Source organism: Pundamilia nyererei, unplaced genomic scaffold (assembly GCF_000239375.1).
Source record: "Pundamilia nyererei isolate P.nyererei 1_Seehausen unplaced genomic scaffold, PunNye1.0 scaffold00048, whole genome shotgun sequence".
Taxonomy (NCBI): Eukaryota; Metazoa; Chordata; class Actinopteri; order Cichliformes; family Cichlidae; genus Pundamilia; species Pundamilia nyererei.
In genome coordinates, this window is record NW_005187449.1 from 358,462 (window position 1) to 374,784 (window position 16,323).

At 41.3% G+C, this 16,323-nt stretch overlaps 1 protein-coding gene across 3 annotated transcripts in view; it reads left to right on the plus strand.

Moving 5' to 3' along the window:
* Positions 1–16,323, plus strand: part of hivep2a (HIVEP zinc finger 2a) — a 120,130-nt gene that overhangs the window by 17,847 nt on the left and 85,960 nt on the right. For 2 of the 3 annotated variants that reach the window (XM_005732705.2, XM_005732707.2), the window contains one exon: positions 8,832–8,951. The exons of the other annotated variant lie outside the window; for it this stretch is intronic. The gene's annotated coding sequence lies outside the window, so the exon portion shown is untranslated. The remainder of the gene's footprint in view (positions 1–8,831; positions 8,952–16,323) is intronic. 3 annotated transcript variants of the gene reach the window in all.

A 16,323-nucleotide genomic window follows, 5' to 3' on the forward strand; every position in this document is an offset into this window, starting at 1 on the left:
ATATATACCGATATATCAACATAAACACAGTGGCAAGAGCAAAACCGGCTGGTATGTATACGTCATAAATCTGGTGGTGATTTTATGTGCTCATTCATGTTTTGCGCAGGTTGAGAACATTTCTATGCACGTATTACTAAAAGTGGGTCATTGTTTGCTTGGCACAAGTTGATGGTAATGTACTCAAAACTGGAGCAGCAGTTTTCAAATTAAACCGCTGTTGATTCCCTGCTAGCTTTATTAATCTACAACACAAATAAACTTTTGTTCCTGACATTTCATGATACTACTTACCACTAGCCTGGACTCCAGGCCTGACAGAAGGCTGCAACCTGCTCCATTTCTCTGTGGTGGAAAGTGGCAGACAAGCCATTCAGAAAGTAAAGATTTTATGTTGTACAATGAATCAATGAACTTCTGCACAGATGTGAGGACGGTAAAATGCGAAAAATGAAGGTCGCCGATACCAGTGCTGCTAATATTAGCCACGCTTTTTTACCTAGTCTGACAAGACCACATAAACAAGTTAGAAAAAGTCCACAAAAGTGAGGTGAAATAATAAAAGGAAAATTTTAATAAAAAAAAAAAGAGAACCAAATGGACACCATGCTAAACGGTGAGTTGGGAAGTAAGCAGATAAACCAGTAATGAACAGCAAACCAGTGAAAGCTTCACATCTGTTGAGTCATTGGTTAAAGCAGACAAGGAAGTGAGAGAAACACACCCGTCCACTCCGACAAAATACTGTGCTCTCATAAAGACTGTAAAAAAAAAAAGAAGGAGGTGAAGAGGAAGAAGTGTATGTTCTGTAACCATGGTGACCACAGCTTGGTACAGCGGATGCAAGCTGTGCCCTTGACAGCATCACATTGGAGAGTGAGTCTGATACACACACACACTTGTCGAGGGCAGACTGACGATCGTGTGTACTGTGTCAGAGTGAGTGGTTGCCCTCCTGATGTGCGTGTGTGTGCATTCATCCATGTGCGTGTGTGTATGTGTGTGTATGTGCAGGGCATGAGTGAGATAACAGAGTGATGAATTTGAATAGCATTAGTGGGATATGAATATTGCCGAGACAACAGCAGTTAGTTTGGTTCCCATTTCCTCCATGTAACCAGAAGTCCACTGGCTTCTTTGTTTGTGCATTCAAATGGCATGGAAAGCAGTGTGTGTGTGTGTGTGTGTGTGTGTGTGTGTGTGTGTGTGTGTGTGTGTGTGTGTGTGTGTGTGTGTGTGTGGGAGAGAGAGAGAGAGAAAAATAGAGACAGGGAGAGTAATAGTGGTGTGTCTGAGTAAAGTGCGGTACAATAAAGAGTCTCAGTTTCGCTTCCGCATCGTTCCTCATGCAAATGACAGCTTTGTTGCGCTTGCAGCCTGCACATTTCCTGTACATGCTCTATATATGTGTGTGTGTGTGTGTGTGTGTGTGCGTGCGTGCGTGCGTGCGTGCGTGTGTGAGTCAGAGAAAGAGAAACTATACCCATCAAATTTAGTTCATGCATATCTGCATATATTAATCTATCCATGTGGTTTTACACTATTTCACCTTCTTTCAGTCTTCACTTCATCTCCGTTGCCAGTTTGGACAGGCGGTTGCCAGCACTGCACAGGTTTTGCATTTTTCTTCATATTCATTCAGAGATGCTGGTTTCAGGCTTTCGCCTTCTTGCCACTCATCCTTTGAATGGGATGATGCCTGCTGCTCCACTTTGTATGCGTTAAAGAATTGAAAAAAGTTCTGCTTTATTGCACCCGTGCTGCCACTAACCAATCAAATCGTGTTATGAATATGTGCTAATACATATGTACAGTCACTGGCCATGTTTATAATCTGAAAGCATCTTTAAACTTCCTGTAAACACAACACAAGTCATTTGTTCATTCACAAAGGTGACCTTCAGAGTGCAGTTTAAACCCTGTCAGGGACGATTCCTTTTCTTTTGCCATCGAGTCGAAGCATCACTCGTGGCCTGCAGAGTGACGTAGCGACTGCTCCGCTCAAGAGGTGTTCAGAAAAAAATAACAGGATGTTTGTGGGAGGAAGAGCTGGAGTGATGAATGGAGAGAGGACAAGGTCAAGAGAGAGGGAGGAGGGATTGTAATTAGGCGTCCCCTGCTTTCTCCACCTCGAGTCGCCTCCTGTCACTTCCAACATCCTTTCGCTCCGTCTCTGCTTCCAGTTGATTTTTTGTAATCTTTCATTTTCCCTTTTAACTCCTTTCATCCCTTTGCCTTACCATCAATCTCTCTGCTTTCTTACCTTCAGCCAGTTTCTTTTTTCTCCTACTATCCATCCAGTTTCTCTTATCCTGATGGCTCCATCTTTCCCTTGCTCTGTCCTCAGTTTCCCCTTTCGCCCCTTCTCCTTCAGTTCCTCACTATGCTGCCCTTCTATCTTCTTAACATTTTCTCTACCTTTGCCTTTCTTTACCTCTCTGCCTGGTTTCTTTTTTCCTTTTTTGTTCCTTTATTCTAAATTGTTTATAATGATCTGTAATTTGTTACTCCTCCCTTCCATCTTCCTCTGCTCTTGCACCCCTTTCCTCCATCCCTCCGCTCTTCCTTTTTGCTTCTCTACCCCCTCCTTCATCTTTTCATCCCTCCATGATCTCCTCTGCCAGGGAGGAACAGGTGGCTCGCCTCTGCTGTGCCACTTGGTGGCTTCCTGCCTGAAACACAGAGAGCAATAGAGAGATTGTGGCCCATGTCAGTGCACTGCCTCTCCGGCTTATAACATGTGACGGACGGAAGGAGGAGGAGCGGGAGGAAATGGAAGAGGAGGAGGAGGAGGAGGGGTCCGTCTGAAGGCTGTGATTTCAGAGACTGAGGGAGAGAAAGCGAGCAGCAGGTGCTTCAGTGTGAAGCACTTGTAGAGGCGCACACATGCACTTAAAGATAAGAGCTACTGATATACTTCTGTGCCCACACCAGCATGACATCATTTCCTGTCCTCACACTGTAACTCGGCACACTAAAGACCCTCTGGTGTTTGTCTCAAACTGGTAATTTAGCTGCTCTTTAACCCAGAAAGATTAGCTCAGAATAGGTCGTCTCTCTCACTTCCTCATTTGTTTTCCTTTTGAGTCCTTATTTCTTTTGCATCTCCATCTTTTGTCTTTAAGCTTCCTTTGTATAAAATAATATTTATCTCTGCACTTTTGTTCAGACATAATTATTATAAATAAACCTTAGAAATGAACATGAGCAAGTGCATGCTTTCAAAATAACATGCCCAATCTTCTCTCCTACCATCTCTTGTCTTTCCTTTGCACTATTTTTATTCCCCTGCTTTAATCTTAATCTTATGCCGTAGTTGCTAAAATTGACATATTCTTTAAAAGTGAAGGGATTGAGGTTGTTCCTGTAGCCACTAGGATTAGCTGCTGCTATAGTAGCTAGCCATCTCCATATGCATGGCATTAAGACCGATTAGCTCAACGCTAGCTCACTCACTCACTCTCAGAGTATTAAAGCTTAAAAGCTAGCACAGCTGGCTAGCACCTCTCGCACCTCTCGCATGTCAAGCGATGGGGGATTAGCACATGCTAACGATGGTTAGCTCTCTGGCAGGCTAAGAATTAGTGCTTCAAAGACGAAGTAAATCTGGCACGACCTGAAAATATGCTCCAGCTGAATGTTTTTGATGTCTTCAAAGCAGACATAAGTGTTTAACTATGGAGGTATGTATGTTTCTATGTATAATTACTGGTTAAGTCTTGGTAAAACAAGTGTCCCCTTTTCACATCTTAAAATGCCTATCAGCAAGGCACCACTTGAAGTAATAACAAAGAGAAAAAACAAACCAAGAAGAGGCTCAAATAAGTTATTTCTTCACAATTTAATTCCAGTAAACAGATTAAATGTTCCTCTTCAGGTTCACAAAAAAACTACCCCCTTTTTTTTTTTTTTTTAATCTCTTAACACCCTTTCAAACCTTCATGGGATAAACTTCCATCATTGTGAAACTAAAATAAAGAACATTAGTCTCCAGGCATTTTAAAAACTCAAACTTTCTCTGGATGTTATATAAAGACTATCCAACAACAACAACACAAGTCACTCATACAAGACTAAAGCTGAGCAGCAGTTTATAGCAACAGTTACTGTGGTTTCCTGCAGTGCCATAGAATATTATCAATATTCCTGGTACCAAGTTTAAATGTAGCATGGCTATTTATTTGCAAAGACTAAACAGGCTAGATATAATGTTAACAAAAATGCATTTGCATGCACATTCACAGAGTTAATAGTAGCAGAGTTACCACACATGGCCTGCTTACAGGGGATTTATGATTCAGCAGGAAAGTTACTCCGTAGCTAAGTCATAACCACAAACCTCTCTGAAATCATACACTGAAACCTGGCGTCTGCTTCCCTAGAAATGTAACACATTGAACCTACTATTGATATTGGTCTGTTTACTACTGTTCATTTCTTTTGTGCATTTCTGACTACCTTCTTTATCTACCCCCATGAAAACAACATCTGACGACCTCCCCTCTACCCTTAATGACGAACTAGGTATATATCAATAAAGATGTAGTTTGACAACCTTCAAAACCATTTCTGGCTTTTTTGAGAGTAGCTGCATAGGGAGAGACCACCCTCATTAAAATCAGACCCAAAGCTAATCATTTTGTTCTATAAACAGGCCTGAAATATGACAGAAAGTGCTGAGTTAAGAAAACAGCTTAATCCTGGTGGATTTATTTATCATTTCCACGTACAAATGAAAGCTATATGTGGATATCTATATGTCTTTACATGTGTAAAATGATAATCCGTATTGGCAACACTATCCCCACTAAAGATGAAATAGTCCAGCAATCAGTGTTTGACATAATGTGAGGTCTTGACTGATTAGTAATTCATGAGTTACTGTTGAGTTTAAAACAATACTGTGGAGGCAAAAGTGTGAATTGGTCTTTATTCAGATTATATTCACATGCATAGAGTGCATGAAGAATAGCCACACATGTTAATAGATTCTAGATCATGTTTTAATAGATATATACATTTTGACATTAGTATTAGTATTTATAACACAATGTCACAGTTAACACTGCCATGTGGAGATTTTCTCAAGTCTAGCTAACACTTCCTGTGTGTTGCTATGTTTTAGACAATCAGTAGATTATTGAGATAATACAAGATGGAATTTAGTGACTTACACACATCTTACTAATCAGACTGCGTTGGGTCTGAGTGCAGTAATAAGTCAAAATATGAAATCCAATTCCAAAATACTGTGTAAGACAATAATCTCTAATAGTGTTTTGTAATATATTGCTGTTTTTTCCCCTTTAACTATCAATATTTGCTCTTATGTGTCACTCACCTCCATGTCAGCTGCTCTCCCAGCACTCTCCACCCTCATTCTCTCTTTACCCTGAACACACCACAGCATCAGCATTAGAGTAAAATGTTGTCAGTAAACAGGTGGAGTTTGTTGCCATGATGTTCAGGAATAACTGATTAACTCTTTCTCACATGTATGGCGATGACTTTCTCAGACGCATTTCTGACGACAGCTGTGTTTCATTTCAGAGCAAAGTGCGACATTTTTTTTATCATGTCAAAGCAGACGCTGTGTTGTAACCGGGCATTTTTCTGAGCCCAGTGTTGCACTTGTGACCTGTCCAGCTGGGAGAAATCCACCCTGTCGGTCGCCTTAAGTTAGATAAGCGGTTATGGGAATGGATGGATAGATGGACATGGCACGACAGCTAAATTTAAATGTTCCCTCTTGTGTGCACGCTACTCATTACTGTTTGACGATAAATCCACATGGTCTGTGTCTAACTTTTCCTCACTAAGGTTTAAGTTCTAAAAGAAGTCGGAATATTTTGCATATGTTTATGCAAAATTGTCACATCCTATTACCGCCAATGCAGTACAGAGCCCTCCACTTTACCACAAACTCCCAGACTGTGTTTTTGTCCGCCTGCCTTTATAAACTATACTGCAAATTTCCCTTTTCCGACTAAAGTTTTGTGCACATTTTTACAGAAAATGTAACTAAAACGTGTCAGACTTCTCGAAAAAACAGAACTACTTCTTTTCTCTCTCCCTTCACATTTCAGCTTCTCCCCTCTTGTTGTCCAGCTCCTTTTCTCCTTTCATCACTCTGAGTGGTTCGCTCACTGTTTTTTCCACAACCCGTCCATCCCTCCATCCAGGCGTCTCCCTTCTTTCAACCACTCAGTCCTTTTGCCTTCTGTTTCATCCATCACTCACTCTGATCCCAGTCTATCCCCCCTCCTCCTCTGCCACCTCCTCCTCCGCCTCTTCAAAGCTCTGTCTATCTGTCTCTGGATGCAGTCCTCTCCTCCCTTTCATCACCCTTTCCTCTCCTCCCTCTCCTCTCCTCCCCACTCTCTTCTCATCTCCTCTCCTCTGTTCTTGTCCTGTCTCAACTCGTTGGTCTCCTGTTTGTCTCCCCTGTGATGTGCTCCTCTCTCTTTTCTTCCTCCTTTCCTCCTCCTCTATTTATTTCTCCTTTTCTCCCCCATCTCCTGTTTTCCCCCTTCTCTCTTTTCAACTTCTTGCTTCCAGCTCCTTTCCCTTTAATCTGCTCTCTTTCCCCTCGCTTCTCCTCTTGTTTTCCCTCATTCTCTGACTAACTTTTCCTCCCTTGTCCTTTCTTTTCCTCTTTCCCCTCAGCTCCTCTTTCATCCTAATGCACCAACAGAAACCCAAAAATCCAAAACAGATCCTCCTTTTTCTTTTCGGCTGTCAGTGGTAAGGTCTCTCTCCAGGCTCTCTTTTCAGTTTCAGGCTTTTAAGTGACGAGGCACGAGGCGAAATTAAAAGACGCTCGGATATCTCCACTGTTAGTTTTGAACGTATCTGTGTCTAATGTGTTTTCCACACTCAGACGCACAAACGGTGTCAGTGACAGGATTTGTCTGACAGCTGGGTGATATTAGACCTCTCTCTGAACTTAAACTACATAGGATGATCAGAAGCAGCTGTCAGGCATCTTGTGTGTGCATGCGTGCGATTTCGCGTTGGACTACCTTAGTGTCATCAGTAAAATTTGTCCTTCATCTCTCTAATTCCCACTGGATATTAAACACAGAGACATTCAACTGAGGGCCAGAAATATCTATGCAAATATGTTCAGATAAGTCCTGTTTTTCAAAAAAAATGTAAATATAGTGACGTTCCTACAGAAAGTGTGATTGTTGGCATGAACGTAAAGCACATTATGGGGAAGTATTAGAGTTAGGGGATATTTTCAGGTGTTTCACATTCGTGAATATAGGCGTATAAGCTAAGCTGTGTCAATTTTTAATTCAGTGAAGACGGAGAGGTGATTTATCTGCATTTAGGACCATTAAGTCAGTTTGATATCTTAATACTTCTCCTGGTTAGCTTAGTTAAAAATTTAAGTAAGAACAAGAAAATGCGACACACTTAAAATCAAAAATGAAAGAATGCAGTAAATGTGAATAAACCTCACCAAAGAGTGAACATTTAAGTCATGGATACCAGCACATCCTGCTGATCCTGTAACTCTAGAGCCTTAAACAGAATGCTGGACAAACAGCAGTGAGGTAGTCTGTTGAGGAAAAACCACACAAAGCCATGAATAATTAACTAAGACTAATAATATAATCTGAAATCCTAGAATAGTGAATCTAATTTAAATGGAGGCCCACATTCACAATACACAGTACATTTTTGTGTGGCTGGTGCTCACTTAGAACATGTTAATTTGCAGCACAAGATAAGGAACCGATGTCATGTATTAATGTGGGAAGGTGCCATAATGTAAATTCACATACTGGACTACTATACTCACCTGGTTGAACCCCCTTTTGCCGTCAGATCCACCTTAATGCTTTATGACTTAATAAGGATTTGGTCCAAAGTGATATCATCACAGATTTCCTGTTCGTTCTCATCCCAAAGTTGCTCTATTGGATTGAGATCTAGTTACTGCGGAGGCTGTTTGAGTCTAGCGAGCTCATTCTCATGTTCAAAAACCAGTTTGAGATGATTTGAGCTTTGTGGCATCAGAAAACGGGTACGATGTGGCTATAAATGGACGGATATGGTCGGGAACAATACTCAGGCTGTGGCATTTAAAGGACGCCCAACTATATTCAAACCAAATATTCTTCACATCATTACACCACCACCACCACCACCACTCTGATTTGTTGATACAATACAGGATGGATCGATGCTTTCATGTTGTTTACACCAAATTCTGACCCTACCATCCGAATGTTGTGGCAGAAATTGATTTGCCTTCCTGTCAGCACGAAGCAGCTCACTGATTATTTTCACTCTTTCGGGCCGTTCTCTGTGAACACTAGAGAAGGTTGTGCAGGGAAATTGAGTAGTTCAGCAGTTTGTGAAATACAGACCAGCAGGTTTGCCACCAACAGCCATTCCACTTCCAAAGTCACTTAAATCACCGTTTCTTCCTCATTCCGATGCTCAGTTTGGACTTCTGCAGTTCAACTTGACCGTGTCTACATGCCCAAAGGTATTGAGCTGCTGCCATTTTATTGGCAGGTTAGACATTTACGTTAACAAATGGGGGAGTCTATGTACCTAACATAGTTGCCTGTGAGTGTGTCTTTATTTGGCTGCTTTATTTGTGGAGGATTTAGGGAAATAACTGAAAAAAAACATGCACATTAAATAAAATCAGCACATCATAAATACATGCATACACCCTGACATGCATTTGCACATGAACATGTACATATAAAGGCACATACAGGGACGAAGTTGCTGCTCATGAACCCAGTCACTGTTTCTGGCCTCCTCACCAAACCAAACACTGTAATTTATCTCCATCTCTCTCTCAGGCTGACCTCAGGCTGTTAAAGGTTTCCAGTTGAGCTTGTGGCGGGCAGAAATGTCAGAGCTGTGGATTCCAGCGGCGGGCAGAGAGGCTGCTACAGTATGTGGCGGGAGACTGCGATGCTGTAAGTGTTTCTGTCTGTGTGTGTGTGGTGATGCTTTTCTTAGGCGGTGTGAGTACGCGATGAAAGGAAGGCTGCTTGATGATCTGAGCTGAAGAATTCTAGAGAAACTGAAGGTTTCCCACCTGCCCTGTTGACTTTGGGCATATCAGCACATATCAACAAGTTATTTTTGGTCTAATGACTCCACGGTTCCTGTTCTTGCCCGATAGTCAAAAACAACCAAGTGTTTACGTGTAGTTTGTCCACTTTGAGTGAGTCGCAAGGTTTGTCCTGACCTGCACTTGAGGGAAAGTGGAAACGTACAAAATAACCCCCTCTGATGACATGTGGTGACAACGAAAGAATAGACTTTGTTTGGAGAGAGTTTTGTTTAGAGAAGCAGGTTGGGTCTAGAGCAGTAGGTTGGGGAATTACTGGAAAGCAGTCAGGTGCACGTATACGAAACAATATTGAAAGATTGTTGGAAAACAGTTATTTTGTTCTGTATCTTTAAATCTTCAACTTTATGTAGAATTTGTCTTTTCTCGCCTCTTATCTCCACTGCGATCATTTTTCGTCTCTACATCTTCCCTCTGCTCCTTTCTTCCTGTTTCTCAGATGCTGCTCAGGGCCAGAAGAGTTATATTTAGCTCTGCTCTCCTCCTCCTCCTCCTCCTTTCTGCCCTCCGTTTCTGTGTTTTGCCCCTGCAAAGATGGCTTCATTAGCCATAGACCTCAGCGTGAAAACACACACACACAGACACACACACATGCTGGGGTAGAGAAGGGGATAGAGCCTGTTACATAAGAGGCTCTCTTATATAATTTGATGCATATTTGATGCTGAATGGTGCAATGGCAATGCAGAAAGCTGTGAGCGTGTGTCTTTGTGTGTCTGTGTATGTGTGAGTGGGTGTGTACATAAGGTAAGCCAGATTTGTGCAATGTGGCCTGCCCTTGCCCTCCCTGAGTTGTTACGTCACAGGGAAAGCTAAAGGTGAACGGGCAGTCACAACTAAAAGAGTGTGTGTGTCAGTCTGTGTGTGTGTGAATCTCCAAAGTATATTACAGCTCAGTATGAAAGGACTGTTTTGATACTGAGCTGCTTATATGTTTTTTTTTATCAGTGTCATCTTACCAGAGTAGAGTTTGAAAGCTGGTCCTGTGACTCCTGTACTTCTCTCTCTTCTCCATTTCCTCCTCTGCCATTGATCTAAGTAGACTAAGAGGATCAATGAAGGTTAATGGCTTTCTACCTGGGTTCACCTCATCGATGCACTTCATCAGGAATGCCCCTGCTGCCTGCACACTCAGGATACAGAAAATAATGGAGGGAAGGACTGCAGACATTTCATTAGATGTCGCTGTCAAACAAGGTCAGCTTTTTTTGCTGACTTGTACTGCTTCAGGTGCTTTACTACCAAAGATTTGTCTTGAACGGTTGCTCAAGATTATTGTTCAGATTATCCTCATGAAAGGGAAACTTGAGAATTAAAACTTGACTGACTCATGAGGGACAGATCAAGAAAGGAACTGCCATAATTAAATCTAGAAGGGTCTGAGATATCTGGCCTTTTATTTTGTCCTGAAATGTCCTACATTTCCCATAATGCAGTTCAGAACTGAGGTTTACTGTCTGTGACAATTAAATGGAATCTGATGTTAAAACTGCCCCTTTCACCACATTTTTATTTGTTTCCTCAAAAGCATGAACTCACTTGCCTCATGCTGCCTTCAAGTCTTGTGGGAATTTTAATGCTTTGGAGCAGAGTTCACACGAGCAAGCTAAAAAAGGCTACAAAATAAACAGAATGCAAAAGAAAGAAAGTCACTAATAATTGTTGATTCGGTGGATGGGTGTAAGTTCACTTTCAGGGCTTTTGATTTCCCTTTTTTGCCTGTAATATTCATGTAGAGCTCTGCTTTTTTTCTGTGACTGCAGCACTGTAATAACTGTCAGGTTGACAAATGCATGAAAGTATGACTGCTTTTCCTCTACATTGCATCAGCGTAAAACCAATGTTGTAGGTTTATTTTTCTTGGAAGTAGTGAACGCGTGTGGTTGACATGTACAGAGTTAAGAAATGGCATTAAACAGGAAATGTGGTGCAGACTGATTTATTAAGAAAGAGCAATGTTTTCCCATTAAGATCCCAGCACTGCTGCTAACATACCACAGATCAGGCCACTTAGCTATTTCATTTGACTCTATTTTCAGTTCTGTAAAGATCAGCAGCAGCAGCCAGTCAAGCTTTACACTCTAAGGTCAAAAGCCTGCCCCGCTAGAGCTCCCAGTTGAGCAAAGCTGTGGTTATACTGGCAGCTGCCAGGTGGGAATGTGTGGCATTCCCTCTTATAGGAAAAACAACAAAATAAAAACATTCCACGCCACCTTAATTAAGCTTTCCTGACATGCTCTAAGTTTTCTGGGTTGCCAGAATCTGTACTTTGGTGGTAAACAACTTGTCTTAAATTTGTATTTGTCAGGAAGTAGCCGGTGACTCGTCAGCTGGCTATGCTGCACATTTATTTGTTTGTTTCCATTCTTTCACTTCTGGGAGGAAGTAAGTCATAGTGAGTCTGGCAAACAGAAGCAGCTAAAATGGAAAAACAAACTCGTTCATAACATCTAATCTCTACACAAAGAAAATCTATCAAATTCTGAGACAACCAGGTGCCACATAGCTCACTTGGTGTAGCGCAGGACCTGTAGGCTGAACCCTTTCCTGTATGTCAGCCTCCCACTCTCTCTCCCCCCACCTTCCTGTCTTCTCTATAATTGTTGCTATTTAAAAAAGGCAAAAGCCAAAAATAAATTCAGAAAAAACTGAGACAGAAATGTTGTGTTGGGAGAATCGACATACATGACGGAAAAGGTACAAAGGAAGTCACAAAGGCAGAAAAGAAAATTGCTGTGTTGTTGTGCGCACATTTGAAAGTGTAAAAGGTAGAAAAAAAGGAGTAATAGTAAAGTGAAAATGACGCGAGACGTATTGTTTTAGCTACGAATTTAACAACAATATGAAAGTTAACCTTTGATGCCCTTGTTCTCGCAGGTTTTGGCAATCGGGGATACTGAAGTACATGAGAAACTATTTACTTTTTTATTGTCATTTTCAAGGGACTGGGATTACTCATCAATAATTCAATTGCATTAATTTGAGTTTAATTATTATTATTTTTAATATATAGCACCAAAAAGCAACAACAGTCACCTGTGGGTGCTCTATATTGTACGGTAAGGACCCACTTTTGAGGAGTGAGATTCAAAGGATGTTCAGTTTTTGTTTGATAAAGTTTCATGGTGACTAGCTTGTTCTTTAAATGATTAATACTAAGCAAAAGTCCTACACATTGCCACTCTTCCAGTGGAACACACTAATACCAACTGCCCATGTAAATGTGTGTTGATGTGCATCCTGGCATTCAGATATCATCCAGCAGCCAGCTAGTCGTGCTACCTGACCTAATTTCCTGCCAGTAACAGGAAGTCTGCCCTTCTGCTGACATTGGTGTAACACAGGAATCCTTCCCCTCTGTGCAGTCGCTGCCAGATAATGAGGTTGCGTAACAATTAAACTCTTCACAGTGTTGTTAATATCGATTAGCACGCTCCGTCTGACGTACAACAGACACACACGGGGCGCTCAGTTGCCAGTCCATCAGCTGGCAGATCAATCAGAGCCTAATGAGATAAACGAGCTCACTAATTAGTTAACGAACCACTGGCTGACTGAGTGACACAAGCACACACAGAGTCAGCCTGGCAGCTTCTCCTCTTGTCAGCACAGGGGAAGAGAAGGTAAGAGTCTCTTAACAAACTACTTCTCAGTAGATTTGAATCTGTAGAAGTGTAAAAAATTTAAATACCCTCAAAGCTGAAAGTGCCATAACTTTCATGTTTTAGAAGATATCAAACTGAATCGTCTCCACTTAACTTATAATACACACATAAGACTTTTCAATACTTGTTTTTAATGGAAGTTTTTTTAGTCCACTGTTACGTGTCTTTATCACAGTGACCACAACACAATTCTTTATACTGCAGACACATTAAAAACATAATATTAATTATGTTAATTGTTCAATCATAGTAAAAAGAAAGTACACCCTCTTTAAAATCAAAGGTTTTACATATCAGGACATAATAAAGATAATTTGGTCCTTAGCAGATCTGTCAAATATAACCTTAAATGAATTAAAGCACATATACTGTTTCATTATTTAACAACGATTGATCCAAAATGCAGCCAAATTGGGTCATTTAAGTCTGAAAAGCACTTCCTATGCCAGTAACTGAGCTGGAAATTTACCTTATTCAAGCTTAATGCTTTCATGGTAGCATTACCTTTGGTTGTTTTTGATTACTATGCTTCTTTTTTTTTTGGTTTTGTGATGCAGGAAGTCAGGAAGGTGGTGTGGCTCTAAATAAACAAGCTGAACATGTCACTTCTTTAGCTTGGACTGTTGCTGATAAGTGTGTCCCACCTCACAGGATCTTATTACAAAATGTTCCCCCCACATTTCCATGACAACTCACAGGTACACAATGAAACTCATGGGTAAACACACACAGATGAAACCCATCTGGAAAAGGACAAGAGCTGTTTTATAATTGCTATAAAAGGCATCGGGGAATTGGCACGATGCAGAAAAAGACTTTACTCAAATTGGACTGAAATTAACTAAGAATTGGGGAACTCATTTTAAAATTCATCTTGTCTTGGAAAGACTCCTTATTTAAAACCTTGATTACATTCCTCTTAAGACCCCACATCCGAGGGCACATGCGGTCTGATTTTTTTTGTCTTTACATTTGAAAGTGACCTGCGTATTGAAGCCTGTCAGTTATTCTGACTCAGTCAGCCGTGATGGACAGCTCTGCCCTCCTGGTCCTGTCATGCTGCTATTTATCACAGACTTTTTATGTGACTGTGCATGTGTGTGCTTTGGCATGGTTTACTTGTGTAACACTAAACTGGATACCCCTGATGTCTTAAAGAGGCTTCTGTGAAACAAGCACATATCTGGAGCGTCCACGGGGACAGCCCGAATAATTTTAGCATCGTGGGGCAAGCCTGGGCCGGATGATGCAGAGAGACAAATAGCTGAACAGACAGAAATACAAACAGACAGACAGATGGCTGTCACTAAGGTTCAGCCAAAATTGTGCAGAATATTCTGGGTGCATTTTAAAAAGAGGTTTCAGATGTTAGCCTCCTTTGACTGGTTGAAAGCCAGGTTGTCTGTGTGTTAGGGGATTCATACCAGTAGCATTTAGGCTAACTCGGGGTCATTTGTGAGAAACCATATTTGCAATTCAGGAAGCTATTCTGCAAGTGGGCAAACTCTGGCTCATTGAACTAAAGTTCCCAGACGTTAAGATGTAAAATCTTAAATCATATTGTAGATTTTTTTTTGTGTAATTACAATTCACATTATCAAAATATGTCAAAAATACACAAAGGTTACTAGCAGGAACTGGCCCGGGGGAAACTTAAACCCAGGCCATCGCAGTAGCCTTTCAGCATATCAGTGATCCCTTCATATACTATGCTATACTGCACACTATACTGGCACCTTCACACATAATTCTGGGCAGACTTTATCCAATCCTGGATTATTACAGTTACCAGATTTATGGTCCAGATTTACATGTCATTATTATTACAATTTGGGGACCTTTTAGTGAGTTGGAGCAATGGCTATTTTTTTGTAGCCAGAGCAAGATTTTCTGTTCAATCTGAAGATAAATCTCTATCACATGATGGCTGCTGGTTTCCAAATTGCATTTCTGTGAATGCTGTCCCTCCTTTGCTCACCACTGGGACCAGTTTTCCTTATTAAAAATCATAACTGAGCAATTACTCTCACAATAATGAATACAATTAGACATTTTTTCAAGAACCTGAATTGTTACCTAAAGAATAACTGTATAAACCAGGTACAGCTCCCACGAGACTCTTAAAATATAGCAGTGGTGAGGGCTTGTTGGAAATTATGTTAAATGCCAGCAGAACTGTTAAGAATTTCAGCTATCACGTTTATTGTTAGATGGGAACAGGAAACCATGTTCTTTCTAAGAAGACAGGTATTTTTTAGAGCTACAGAAACTAATGGACGAGCTAAAGAAAGGTCTGGTCTTTTATCTGAAAATCAAGTAGTTTTACCAAATTTACTATTCTCCAACAACCGGTTGTTGACTGCATTGTAAGGACAAATTTGCTTGCGTAGTGATGAAGTCTTCCTTTTCATCTTTATATCTGTCATACTGTTTCCATCAAGGCACCGCGTCACAGGTGTGACCTCTGAAATGCGGGTATGTGGGGTGATTTGATTTTCTGTAATTAAAGTCAGGGATAACCTTTGTGTTTTGAGGTTTGGCTTTAATGAACAGAAGTTTGGGGTAAACACTGTGTTTTTTTGGAATCGGGCTGGATCTGCTGTGTTTTTCACCAAGGGAGGTTTATGGTAACCTTTAAGAGCTGACGTCAGTCGCTTTTGTCCGCTGTACCTGTGCAGCCGGCCACTGCTGTGTGTGTGTGTGTTTGAGACGCAGGCAACAGTCTCTTTAATGAGGGTGAACTCGAAGGGTTGTGCTTAGTCTTCATTTGCCCTGCTGGGAAGGTTGCTGGCAATGGGTACTTGTGTGTGTGTGCGTGTGTGTGTGTGTGTTATGCTTGGGAAGCCCCCTATACACACTGCAAGACTTCTAATAATGAATACCACCTTTTCGAGTAAGTCGAACCCCGTGTGTGTGTGTGTGTGAGTGTGCGCACATTGTGTCACCCCCACGGGGCGACAGGTGCCACAGGCAACATGAAACTCTGCAGACCGACATGGTGAGAGAGAGAAAGAGAGACAGTGTGAAGTGATGGAAGAAATGGGACTAAAGAGATGAAAGAAGTACTGAAGGGAGACGGAAAGGTTAGACAAAGGGAGTCAGAGCCAAAAGTATGCGGACACACACAAATGTTAATCCTATATCAAGTTAAATCACAACGGGAATTAACCTAAAGTGCTTTCCAGTCAAGAAAATAGACTGTATATGACAGATGGACATAGGAACTGTGACGTCACCTTTTAATCCTGGCTGCAGGAATTTTGATGTTATGGCAGGGCAGGAGAAAAAACATCCAACCAACCAAATCAAGTAGTCTAAAATACCTCTGTATGCCGTGGCATTGAGGTTTACTAAACTAAGAGACTTGATCCAAGCTTGAAAGGGGTGTCCACATACTTTTGGCAGTGTATTAGAGAAGGGATTGACAAATTGACCGAGAGGAAGGGATGGAAAGACAGGGAAGCAGAGATAGACAAATAGACATAGAGATAGTTTTCACTGCTGGAATCAGGGACAGCTGGCGTGCGTGCGTGCGTGCGTGCGTGCGTG